Consider the following 12,461-nt stretch of genomic DNA (forward strand, 5'->3'; position numbering starts at 1 on the left):
CAAAGACCAAAATCCCTTAAGGTCCCACAAAGTGCTGCACACTCTCTGGCTCACACCTGCTCCTTTTTCAGCCTAACTGTGAGCTGTTCTCCTGGGTCACCAGCGCTCCAGTAGTTCTCCTTGCCTAATAAATATTAGGTTTCATGACCTGTTCAAAATTTTGTGTCAGTTCAGGAAAAATAATATGAATCATTTTGAAAGAGTCACCAGGTGTAAGATTAACCTCATTAAAAAAAAAAAACAGGGCTTCCCTGGTGGCGCAGTGGTTGAGAGTCTGCCTGCCGATGCAGGGGACACGGGTTCGTGCCCCGGTCCGGGAAGATCCCACATGCCGCGGAGTGGCTGTGCCCGTGAGCCATGGCTGCTGAGCCTGCGTGTCTGGAGCCTGTGCTCCTCAACGGGAGAGGCCACAACACTGAGGGGCCCGCGTACCACAAAAAAAAAAAAAAAGTTTGTGTATCTGTTCACCTGCTGAAGAACATCTTGGTTGTTTCCAAGTTTTGGTAACTATGAATAACGCTGCTATAAACATGTGTATGCAAGTTTTTGTGTAGACATAACTCTTCAGCACACTTGGGTAAATACCAAGAAACACAATTGCTGGATTGCATGGTGAGAGTATGTTCAGTTTTGTAAGAGACTGCCAAACTGTCTTCCAAAGTGGCATTTTGCCTTAAGCCAGCAAAGAATGAGAGTTCCTGCGGTTCCTGTGGCTCCTCGCCAGCATTTGGTATTATCAGTGTTTTGGATTTTCACCATTCTAATAGGTGTGTAGTGATATCTTATTGTTTTAATTTGTAATTCCCTAATAATATATAATGTTGAGCATCTTTTCATATACTTACTTGCCATCTGTATATCTTCTCTGTTCAAGTCCTGTGCATTTAAAAAATCTTTTTTGGGGGGTGCCTTGCCACACGACTTGCGGGATCTTGTTTCCCCAACCAGCGATTGAACCCAGGCTCCAGCACTGAAAGCACTGAGTCCTAACCACTGGACAACCAGGGAATTCCCATCCAGTGCATTTTTAATCAGGTTGTTTGTTCATTTTCTTATTGCGAGGCTTCCCCCCCCCCCGAGACACCAAATATATGATGTCTTTTCCAACACCATCAATTCTCCAATTCTCTGCCACCAACGTGGTATCCAACGATTCCATTCATCTGGCAATGTCTACCTGGAGTTAGCATCAGATCCCACAAGTTAAAGGGCTCAGGCTCAAAAGACTGTCCCACTTCAGATGCCAACTGCAAATGACATACCCAGGCTACATACAGTTTTGCCTGACCAACTACAAATTCACGGGTTCTCATGAGCCACTCTCATGTTCAATAATTTGCTACAATGGCTCACAAAACTCAGGAAAGCATTTTAATTATATTTAGGATAAAGGATGCAACTCATGAAGAGTCAAATGGAGAGATTCACAGGACAAAGTATGGGGGTAGGAGGAATCAAGAAGCTTTCACACCCACTCTGTATATACCACCCTCCTAGTACTTTAATGGGTTCACCAACTCTCTTAGAGCTCAATGTCCAGCCTCCTGAGGTTGGTGGGTGGAGCTGAGAGCTCTGACCCTCTAATCATTAGGTCTAGGTTATCTAAGGGCCCCACCATGAGCCACCTCATTAGCATAAATCCATTGTGATGGAAGGGGCTGGTTATGAATAAAAAGATACTCCTATTACTCAGAAAATTCCTAGGGTTTTAGGAGTTCTGTGTTAGGAACTGGGGGCAAAGACCAAATATATGTTCACGATACTCAATTATTGTTGAGTTTTAAGAGATCTTTGTATATTTTGGATAACAGTCCATCATCAGATATGTCTTTTACAAATATTTTCTCCCAGTCTGTGGCTTGTCTTTTCATTCTTTTGACAATGTCCTTCACTGAGCAGAAGTTTTTAATTTTAATAAAAAATAGCTCATCAATTGTTTCTTTTATGGATCATGCTTCTGGTGTTATCGTTTTTTCTTTCTTTCTTTTCTTTCTTTTATTTTTTTGGCTGTGATGCACAGCTTGTGGGATCTTAATTCCCTGACCAGGGATTGAACCCGTGCCCTTGGCAGTGAACATGCAGAGTCCTAACCACTGGACCACCAGGGAATTCCTCTGGTGTTATATTTAAAAAGGCATCCACCATACTCAGGGTTATCTAGGTTTTCTCCTAATCTGTTTTCTAGGAGTTGTATACTTTTTACATTTTACATTTAGGTCTATGATCCTTTTTTTCTTTTTTTTTTTTTTGCGATACGCGGGCCTCCCACCGCTGCGGCCTCTCCCGCTGTGGAGCACAGGCTCTGGACGCGCAGGCTCAGCGGCCATGGCTCACGGGCCCAGCTGCTCCGCGGCATGTGGGATCCTCCCGGACCAGGGCACGAACCCGTGTTCCCTGTATAGGCAGGCGGACTCCCAACCACTGCACCACCAGGGAAGCCCTATGATCCATTTTGAGTTAACTTTTGTGAAGGGTGTAAAGTCTGTGTCTAGATTCATTTTTTTTTTTCTTTTTGGATGTGGATATCCAGTTGTTACAGATTTTGCTCCTTTGTCAAATGTATATTTTGAGTTAAAAAAAGGTATGGCACAGATTCATATTTTGCTATGCTACCCTTTGTATAAAAATAAAGATTAGGATTTAGAGAATACATATATGTAGTTACCTAAATATCCATAAAATGTCTCAGAAAGAGTTACACTCCTTACTGCAACAAAAACAAAATCAAAACAAACTTACAACATTAGTTGTTTTGGAAAGGAAAGATTGGGCAGCTAGGGGTTAGGGATAGAAAGACTTTTCCTGTATATCCTTTCTCAGTTTGGATTAACGTGAATGAATTACCTATACTAGTCAAATGACAAAACTAGAACAATTTAGTAGCAAGTTTGATGTCCTTTATTTAAGGGAAATATTCCATGGATTGGGGGAGTCCAGTGCCTCAGGAGCAGTGGCCTAAGATCTGGGGCAGGAGCGAGTTTTACAGAGTATTAGAAGAGGTAACGTGGAAATAGGGCATGATGGGCTAGGAGGTGGGGGATTTCCTAATAAGGCCAGCCGTCCTATTTTCTATGGTCAGGTAAGCTAGTGAAAGCTGAGTTAGAGGATTTTGATTGGTTAGGTTCAGTATCTTGACAGGTGTTTCCCATAAACACAGGCTGATTTAGGTTGAAATTTGTGATGTGGGCCAGGCCACGGAGGCTGGCTTCATTTTGTGAGTCCCAGTGTACAAGTTGTCTTGATCAATACAGAAAAAGAAAATATAAAATATGCAAAAATTACCAAGTTTTTTTTTTTTGTGTGTGTGTGTTTCTCTTCTGGAAGATGTATTTTATGCATATATAAGCAAATATGTATTTATCTTTTCTACCTGGAATAGAGTTGGGCTTAGGATAGGCGATAAACTAGACAAGGGAAGAATGACACTCCAGAAAGAATCCAACTTGACTACAAAAGCTAGCAGTCTTCAACTGAAGATTTTTTTTTAAATTTTATTGAAGTATAGTTGATTTACAATGTTGTATTTAATTTCTGCTGTACTATAGCAAAATGACTCAGTTTTACATACATATATTCTTTTTCACATTATTTTCCGTTATGGTTTATCATAGGATATTGAATATAGTTCCCTGTGCTGTACAGTAAGACCTTGTTGTTTATCCATTCTATATATAATAGTTTGCATCTGCTAACCCCAAACTCCCAATCCATCCCTCCCCCACACTCCCTCCCCTTTGGCAACCACAAGTCTGTTCTCTATATTTGTGAGTCTGTTTTTGTTTCATGGATATGTTCCTTTGTGTCATATTTTAGATTCCACATGTAAGTAATATCATATGGCAGTTGTCTCTCTTTCTGACTTATTTCGTTTAGTATAATTTCTAGGTCCATCCATATTGCTGCAAATGGCATTATTTCATTCTTTTAAATGGCTAATATTCCACTGTATATATGTACCACATCTTCTTTATCCGTTCATCTGTCGAAGGACATTTAGGTTGGTTCCATGTCTTGGCTATTGTAAATAGTGCTGCTATGAACATTGGGGTGCCTGTATCTTTTCGAATTATGGTTTTCTCTGGATATATGCCCAGGAGTGGGATTACAGAATCATATGGAAACTCTATTTTTAGTTTTTTGAGGAACGTGCATATTGTCTTCCATAATGGCTGCATCAACTGGTGTTTTTTTTTTCAAATGGTGTTTTTAATTAGCTTATTTAATTTTGCAATACCAAAGCAAAAAAAAAAAAAAGTTTTCTGTATCATTTAATCTACCTGCATTTGTATTTCCCTGGCAGATGGCTGCAAAATCACATTAGTTCAGTTACAGAATTTTGCACTATATTAGGCACAACTATTTCCCTTGGATCCTCATTAAATAAGGTTGAATCAACTTTCTGCCTATAGCATTTGCGCTAAAAAAAAAAAAAGACCAAAAAAAACCAAACAAAAACTCCATTGCATTATTCTCCATTCCCTTAGAGAAATAAAAAAAGTGAATGAATATCTTCTCTCAAAGGGTTAAATTCAGAATTTTTTTTTTTAAACCCACTGGAAAATGGCTTCCACATTCCAAAGGATAAGGAAGGAAAACTATGAAATCCTTTTGAATGGATTTGTTCAGCAGGGGAAGAGCTGGCTCATTTTCCACGTGGGCTGCCAAGTTCACCAGGCGTGGGGGGAAATGATTTTATTCTTTCTTACTTCACATACATTTTTAAACTGCAGTCTTATGGAAATGAAAATCCCATTTGGAGATCAGATTCTTCAGATGGATTTAATTTATATACCATTTGACCAAGTCAATCAGGCCAGGCTTAGTAGATGGCTTTTTTCATTACAATGTTGTGGGCTTTGCTGAGGAATCTTTTTTTTTCTAGGTTACAGAAAGTCGATGTAGCAAGTACTGCATCTAATTTAGGTTTTGTAGCTAATTATCTGTGGACTGCATGAAAATTTTCTTCAGAGCAATAATTATGTTGCCTCTCCTTAAAAGCAAACTTTCTGAATTATTGTCTGATTTAACCTTCTAAAATCTAGAGTTTTCCCCAGATTCGCTGATAGCTAAATATGATCAAGGGAACTGAGTTCAGCCTGTAGCTTGTGTAGTTGTCAGAAATGTGCAAGGATGGAGCAGACCAGGGCAAGAAAACAGTACAAGCAAAGCTTCTCCTCTAAGAGATCAGACTCTGTCTCATTCTAAGAAAGGGCCCAGTGTCCAAACTTCGCTGCTACGCCTCCTTTTTCTTATTGTTTGAAAATACCAATGAGTTAATTTTCTGTATCTTACAGAGCTGAAGCCTGTTGGATTTAACAGATAATTGTGTACCAGCAAGTGCACCCACACGAAAATGTGTGCCCTGGGATTAACAGAAGAAACTTTAGCCACTATTCTCCCTTCAAGGGAAGTTGGAGTAAAGCATGCCTCCTGCCACTTCATTATGTCAGAGGTTTGTGTCTCCCGTTAGTAAATCCACAGAGAGCAGGGACTTCCTGCCAGCCAAATGGTGTAGATGGAATAGATTCAAATATTTGAGACAGAACCTGCATTGTGTCTGGTCTTTTCACAGACGTTTTCTCTAGCTGAGGGAGTCTGTGCGAATGCCCTGCTCTCTCCACAGCCTCCCTGTGCCTCTAGGAATTGCCTCTCTCCTTTTTCTAGGCTTCCTCCATCTCCTTTCCAACCGGCAGAAGATTTCTGAATTCTCTGCCAGAGACTCTACAAATCCTGGCACATAGTAGGTGTTCAGTCAGTATTTTCTGAATAAATAAAAATACCAAATTATGACATACTTGATCTGTTTGCTGGAAGGCTGGAAATGATCAAAACTCTTTCTGCCCATGTGGATCTTGATAGCCAAGAATTCTGGGGCGGGAAGCATTTTGAAGACCTTTCATTGATGTGAGCTTGAAGAGATCTGTCATTGATATGCCAGCAATGTAAAGCGCTGCTTGGGAGGCAATGGAGAGAAGACATGACATGCTTTACAAATGCTAAAATGCATAATTTGTTGTGGGTCAACTAACTTTTGTTACTTAAAGTTAACTTCCATATCAGTGGCCTGGAGAAGTTGATGACAGAAGTGACTAGGTTCACTGAAAGTTCTCAGAGATGCTAACAGACGTGAAACGCACACCATTCGTGAAACACACAACCATTTTTTTTGTTTTTTTGGCTGCATTGGGTCTTCGTTGCTGCATGTGGGCTTTCTCTAGTTGCGGCGAGCGGGGGCTACTCTTCTTTGTGGTGCGCAGGCTTCTCATTGCGGTGGCTTCTCTTGTTGCGGAGCACGGGCTCTAGGTGTGCGGGCTTCAGTAGTTGTGGCACGTGGGCTCAGTAGTTGTGGCGCATGGGCTTTGTTGCTCCGTGGCATGTGGGATCTTCCCCGACCAGGGCTCGAACCCGTGTGCCCTGCACTGGCAGGTGGATTCTTAACCACTGCACCACCAGGGAAGTCCCCACACAGTCGTTTTGCTGACCGATAAACTAAAGGACTGGCAAAGCTTTTGGCAAATGATTGAAAGTCAGCATATGGGAACTTGGACTACAATTTGGGAGTGGATCTTCTGAAACCACTTAACTCCACTAAACAAACCAACAAACCTACTCTCATATTTTATAAAACACAAAGGAAATCATCTTAGGATCTAGTGTTCATCATTAGCTCTAGTGTTATACGAACAGCACAGCTTATTTGATAACTCACAATATTAGAAACTGGTCAGAGGAGAGGATGCTCCTCATTTCAGCATGGTACCCCCCTGGGCAGGCAGTATGTGCCCTGACTGCTATGCCACAGGCCAGGTAAGGAGACCCAGCCTGGCCAGATATCCACATGGATTCGAGAGAAAAAGCAACGAGAATTTCCTCTTCTGCCTTAGCTCACTTAACCAGAGGAGCCTCAGGACTCTGGAGAGGGCCGTTTTGCATCTCTGCGCTGGGATTTTACAAATTACTACCTCATAGGGTTGGGAGAATTAAATGAGTTAATCCACATATAATTCTTAGAACAATGTCTGGCAGAAGTAAAGACAATAAATTCTCCTTCTCCTGGAACTTCCCTGGTGGCGCAGTGGTTAAGAATCCACCTGCCTGGGCTTCCCTGGTGGCGCAGTGGTTGAGAGTCCGCCTGCCGATGCAGGGGGCACGGGTTCGTGCCCCGATCCGGGAAGATCCCACATGCCGTGGAGCGGCTGGGCCCGTGAGCCATGGCCGCTGAGCCTGCGTGTCCAGAGCCTGTCCTCCGCAACGGGAGAGGCCACGGCAGTGAGAGGCCCGCGTAAAAAAAAAAAAATAATAATAATAAAAAATTCAGTGATTGGAATGATATGGGCACTCGTCATTCAGAATGGATAGAAACCATGTGACAGTAGGAGGGGCCTGGGGGGGGGGGTCCTGATGCCTTTTGTTGTCCCTGTAGTTGCTGGATCTTGGGAAGGATCTGGGAGTCCTAGGGAGGTAGTGTGCATCAGGATTTTAAAATCTCTATGTGGGGAATTCCCTGGCGTTCCAGTGGTTAGGACTCTGTGCTTTCACTGCCTTGGGCCCAGGTTCAATCCCTGGTGGGAGAACTAAGATCCTGCAACCCTTGCGGCACAGCCAAAAAAAAAAAAGATCTCTATGTGAAACTTGGGAGTTCTGAGCAACCGTACTTCCTGCCATGTTGTCATATTGCCTCTGTAATAATTTATTTTAAAATACTTCCTTATAAACAGTGTAATGTACTTGTGTGTAAATTAACTTTAATCTACACTCTAGGGGAGGTTAGTTATCATTAGAGTTACCCTATTAGGAATTCACACTCCAGAGGTGGTTAGTTATCATCTGAAGTGCCCTAATCAGGAATCCATACTCCCCAGGTGGCTACTTGAGCATTTCAAGGATCTTTATTGAAATTTATACCAGAAGGTTCATTAATTAGCATAAGGGATGTTAGAAATACATTTTCATTGGTGAAATAAATGATGTCCCAGATATATGGCTGGCTAGAAAGACTTCACAGCCCTGTCACTCTTGTGAGAATGAGGTATGAGAACACCTAACCAGAGAGTAAGCTCTATGAAAGTAGGAATTTTTCTTGACTTTACCCACCATAGGTCTATATCCAGTGCTGAGAACAGCGCTTGACACATAGGAGACACTCAGTAGGTCCAATATATGGTGAATAAATTGCTAGAAAGCCCAGCAGCCTACTACCTTCTCAGTCTAAATTCTATATGGTTCTGTGTTATCTACTTCTCCCCAGTGCCTTCTATTCAATTTTTTAAAATAGTGTCTATTGTTTTCTTTATTCTTTTATTTTTGTTTTTTATTTAATTTTGTTTTTTATTTATTTATAGTTGATTTACAGTGTTGTGTTAGTTTCTGGTGTGCAACAAAGTGATTCAGTTACATATATATGTATTTTTTTTATATATATATATATATATACACATACACACACACACACATACACGTGTATATATATATATATATATATATATATATATTCTTTTTCAGATTCTTTTCCATTATAGTTTATTACAAGATAGTGAACACAGTTCCCTGTGCTATACAGTAAGCCCTGTTGTTTATCTATTTTGTATATAGTAGTTTATATCTGCTAATCCCAAACTTTTAATTTATCCCTCCCCACCCCCCTTTCCTCTTTGGTAACCGTAAGTTTGTTTTTTATGTCTGTCAGTCTGTTTCTGTTTTATAAATCAGTTCATTTGTATCTTTTTTTTTAAGATTCCACATATTAGTGATATCATATGATACTTGTCTTTCTCTGTCTGGCTTACTTCACTTAGTGTGATCATCTCTAGGTCCATCTTCTATTCAATTCTTGGAGGCATCTACTGACAGACCTGAATAGAAGGTTGAGTGATTCTGCTGTTTGGATACTGCTGCACCCACCTCAGAGTGAGCCTCTCCTACAAGATGCTTTAGGCATGCTTCAGGACAGAGAGTGAGGATTTCCTTAACCTTACATGCGCAGGTTATAACTTTTTTTGCCCACTTGCAGATAAAAATTAACACATTTGGAAAATTTCGACGAAGGCTTGCTTTCCTTGTAAGCTACCACCTGACATCAATGTTGGGTGGGAGAGGGGGCATGCTTAACTTCTGCCTAGTCCAATCAGTGGACTTTGAGTAAATTGATATTTACTCAGAGTACCTGACAGTTACTGAAGAACCCAAAAGGCTGAAGTCAATTGGCAATACATGAGAAGACTGTGGGACAGACACACAGACAAGTTTTTATATTGGTGCTGTATAAATGAGGGATCCTCTGTTGTAGGGAGGCATTGGTGCTCTCCAGCCATGTGGAGGATGAATCTGGGAGGCTCTCAAGATTCATCAACAAGGGATCAGAATCGGGAGACTGGATGTTATTTACCAGGAAGACTGTAGAACAAGAAGAGACTTGGCCAAGTATATAGACTTGGGAGCCAACATTTAAAGAACAGGAGATCAAGAAGAAACGATGAAAGGTATTGGCAATCTATCATAGATAAGTGTGGCATCGTAGAATTCAAGAGAGAAGAGGAGAATATGCCACAAAGTGCACAACGCAGAACTTGACCTGAGACTTATTTTCATCGTAGTGTGATAGCAAAGTTGTAAGCCAAGAACTGAAGAGTATCCCCTAGGTTTGGCAATTAATGATTTTACTGAGAGTAGTTTTCAAAAATGTAGTGGGGTTGGATATCATGTTGCAGTAGAGGGACAATATATGGGGGGTAAGAGAGTACAACAAGCAACTCTTGTTCATATTTTTATTTTGTTTGTTTGTTTGTTTTTTGCGGTACGCGGGCCTTTCGCTGTTGTGGCCTCTCCCATTGCGGAGCACAGGCTCCGGACGCGCAGGTTCAGCGGCCATGGCTCACGGGCCCAGCTGCTCCGCGGCATGTGATATCCTCCCAGACCGGGGCACGAACCCGTGTCCCCTGCATCGGCAGGCGGACTCTCAACCGCTGCGCCACCAGGGAAGCCCTTGTTCATATTTTTAGAAGTTTAGATGAAAACAGAATCAATACTTACAAGGATGAAAAGACCTGATCGTGTTCATGAACTGAAAAGAAAGAGTCAGTGGAGAGGGTGGGATTGAAGACAGAGTAAGAAATCGACACTGATGGGTTAAGATGTAAAGTAAAGGTCCGTTCATTTGAGTGAAAACTAAGTTGTCATTTAAAAAAAAACAAACTATGGTATTTATGTTATTCACTTTTCACATTTTGCTTATCCTTTCATTGCTAGTTTATAGAAAAAGCAGTTTACTAAATTCAAAATTAGAAACTATTCACAATACCAGACATGCTTATGATGTCCTTATTGTCGAAAGTTACCAGCCAAAGCAGTTACGTCTTAAAATGGTCCTACTGAGGACAGAAACTTTAACTCAAAAACTAATCATGAAGAAGGTGATGCTGACAGATGATAATGATGGTAACTAACATGTGCTCTTCTGAGCCCCTTAGGGATACTCAGCTTTTGATCTTTACAACAACCCCGAGGGAGATACTATTATCAACCTCCTTTTACAGATCAGAGAACAGAAGTGAGTTGCCCAAGGTCACAAGTGTAAAGGGAAGAAACAGGACTTGAACCCAGGCAGTTTGGCCCCAGAGCTCATGCTTTTTTTTAAAAAAATAAATTTATTTTATTTTTATTTATTTTTGGCTGTGTTGGTTCTTTGTTGCCATGCGTGGGCTTCTCATTGCGGTGGCTTCTCTTGCTGCGGAGCATGGGCTCTAGAGCACAGGCTCAGTGGTTGTGGCCTTCGGGATTAGTTGCCCCGTGGCATGTGAGATCTTCCCAGACCAGGGCTCGCACCGCACCCGTGTCCCCTGCATTAGCAGGCGGATTCTTAACCACTGCGCTACCAGGGAAGCCCCCAGAGCTCATGCTTTTAACACTGCACCACACAGCCTCTCCAGTTCGATGAGATGAGGGATGCTACAATGCTTTAGAAACCAGAAAGTGCTACAGTAGATGTAAGATACTTCTTCTATTTAAAAAACAAGCAAACAGACGTAATAATTAGTTGGTTGTATTTTTGTTGGATGACAATCTACAGATTGGGGAAGCTTTCATCAGCTTTCTAGTTCTTTTCCAGCTTTAAGATCCTATCATTCCATCTTTCAGTAAGATGTTCTCTCTTTTCACATGTACTTTCTTTAGATGTCAAGTCAATCAGAGAATGAGGTCATTACACTGCTACTGATTCTGTTCACCATGGCAGTGTCAACAAGCAGAATGAGGAACCTCAAATAAAGGTGCAAAACCTGCTATGGCTGCATATTTTAGAGAATTTTTCAGAAGTATCGTACATGTAGTATAGCAGGAATCTCAGCCTGAATCTAAGCTGGGTCTGATGCTGGGGTTCAAGCATGTCTCGGCATGTCTGGCAAACTGGTGAGGCAGGGCTGAAAGAAACCTGCTGGCCTGGGGGCTGAGACTGCTTCCTTGAACAGGACTCATGTTCGTGGAAAAGAGAATTAGACAGAGAAGCCCTATAAGAAAGACTTAGTCATTGGATGGGGAGTAATAAATGCAGCTTGGGGTAGCTGTTACTCAAATCCATCACCAGTCTAGGCCCATGAAAGCATGTCTGGGTTCCTAGGAGAGACAGAGCTCTGAGTAATACCATAAAGACCTGTTTCATTGAAAATCGTATATGATATTGGGCCAAGCAGTCTGCTCTGGGCTTCCCCTAAAAGAGGTCAACACAGCGATCTCCATTTCTTCAGGCTACACCATGGCTTTGGCTGTTTTGTTTGTATCACAGGCCCCGGTAGGAGGAGCCTGCAGTGTCTGGTAGGAGCAGAGCAGGGGAGGGGGCCACTGGGTGAGCAGAGATCCTCCTACCCCAGGGGCTCCCCGAAAACTGGCAATGACCTGCCTGTGTTAGCAGACTTGGTAGGTAGAAGCGCCAGTAAAATTCAAGTTATTGTTGCTAGTTTGACCCATTGGTGCTGTGGTTGATGAGTTTGAATACTATTCCTAATCAAATAGCTCTTATGCAATGGTGTATTATTGGGTAACTTATAATTATGCATAGAATCACATACTCTCCAAGCAGGCAGGAGGGAAATAGAACAGTGATTCTCAACTGAAGGATCAGTTTTTTACTTACCAGTGGACTGAGGCTTTTGAAAAATACAATAAAAGTGAATTACCAGATGGGACTTGCCTGGTGGCACAGTGGTTAAGACTCCCGCTCCCAATGAAGGGGGCCTGGGTTCGATCCCTGGTCAGGGAACTAGATCCCACATGCATGCTGCAAATAAGGAGCCCGCCTGCCGCAACTAAGGAGCCTGTGAGCGGCAACTAAGACCTGGCACAACCAAATAAATAAGATAATAAATTTTAAAAAAGTGAATTACCAGAATTATAAGATAAAAAATAAACTGATGACATAAAAAAATAAGCCTCCATTTTTTATTATTAGGTTCAGCAGATGTAAAATTACT

This window comes from Leucopleurus acutus (assembly GCF_964270905.1).
Source record: "Leucopleurus acutus genome assembly, chromosome: 11".
In the NCBI taxonomy this organism is placed as follows: Eukaryota; Metazoa; Chordata; class Mammalia; order Artiodactyla; family Delphinidae; genus Leucopleurus; species Leucopleurus acutus.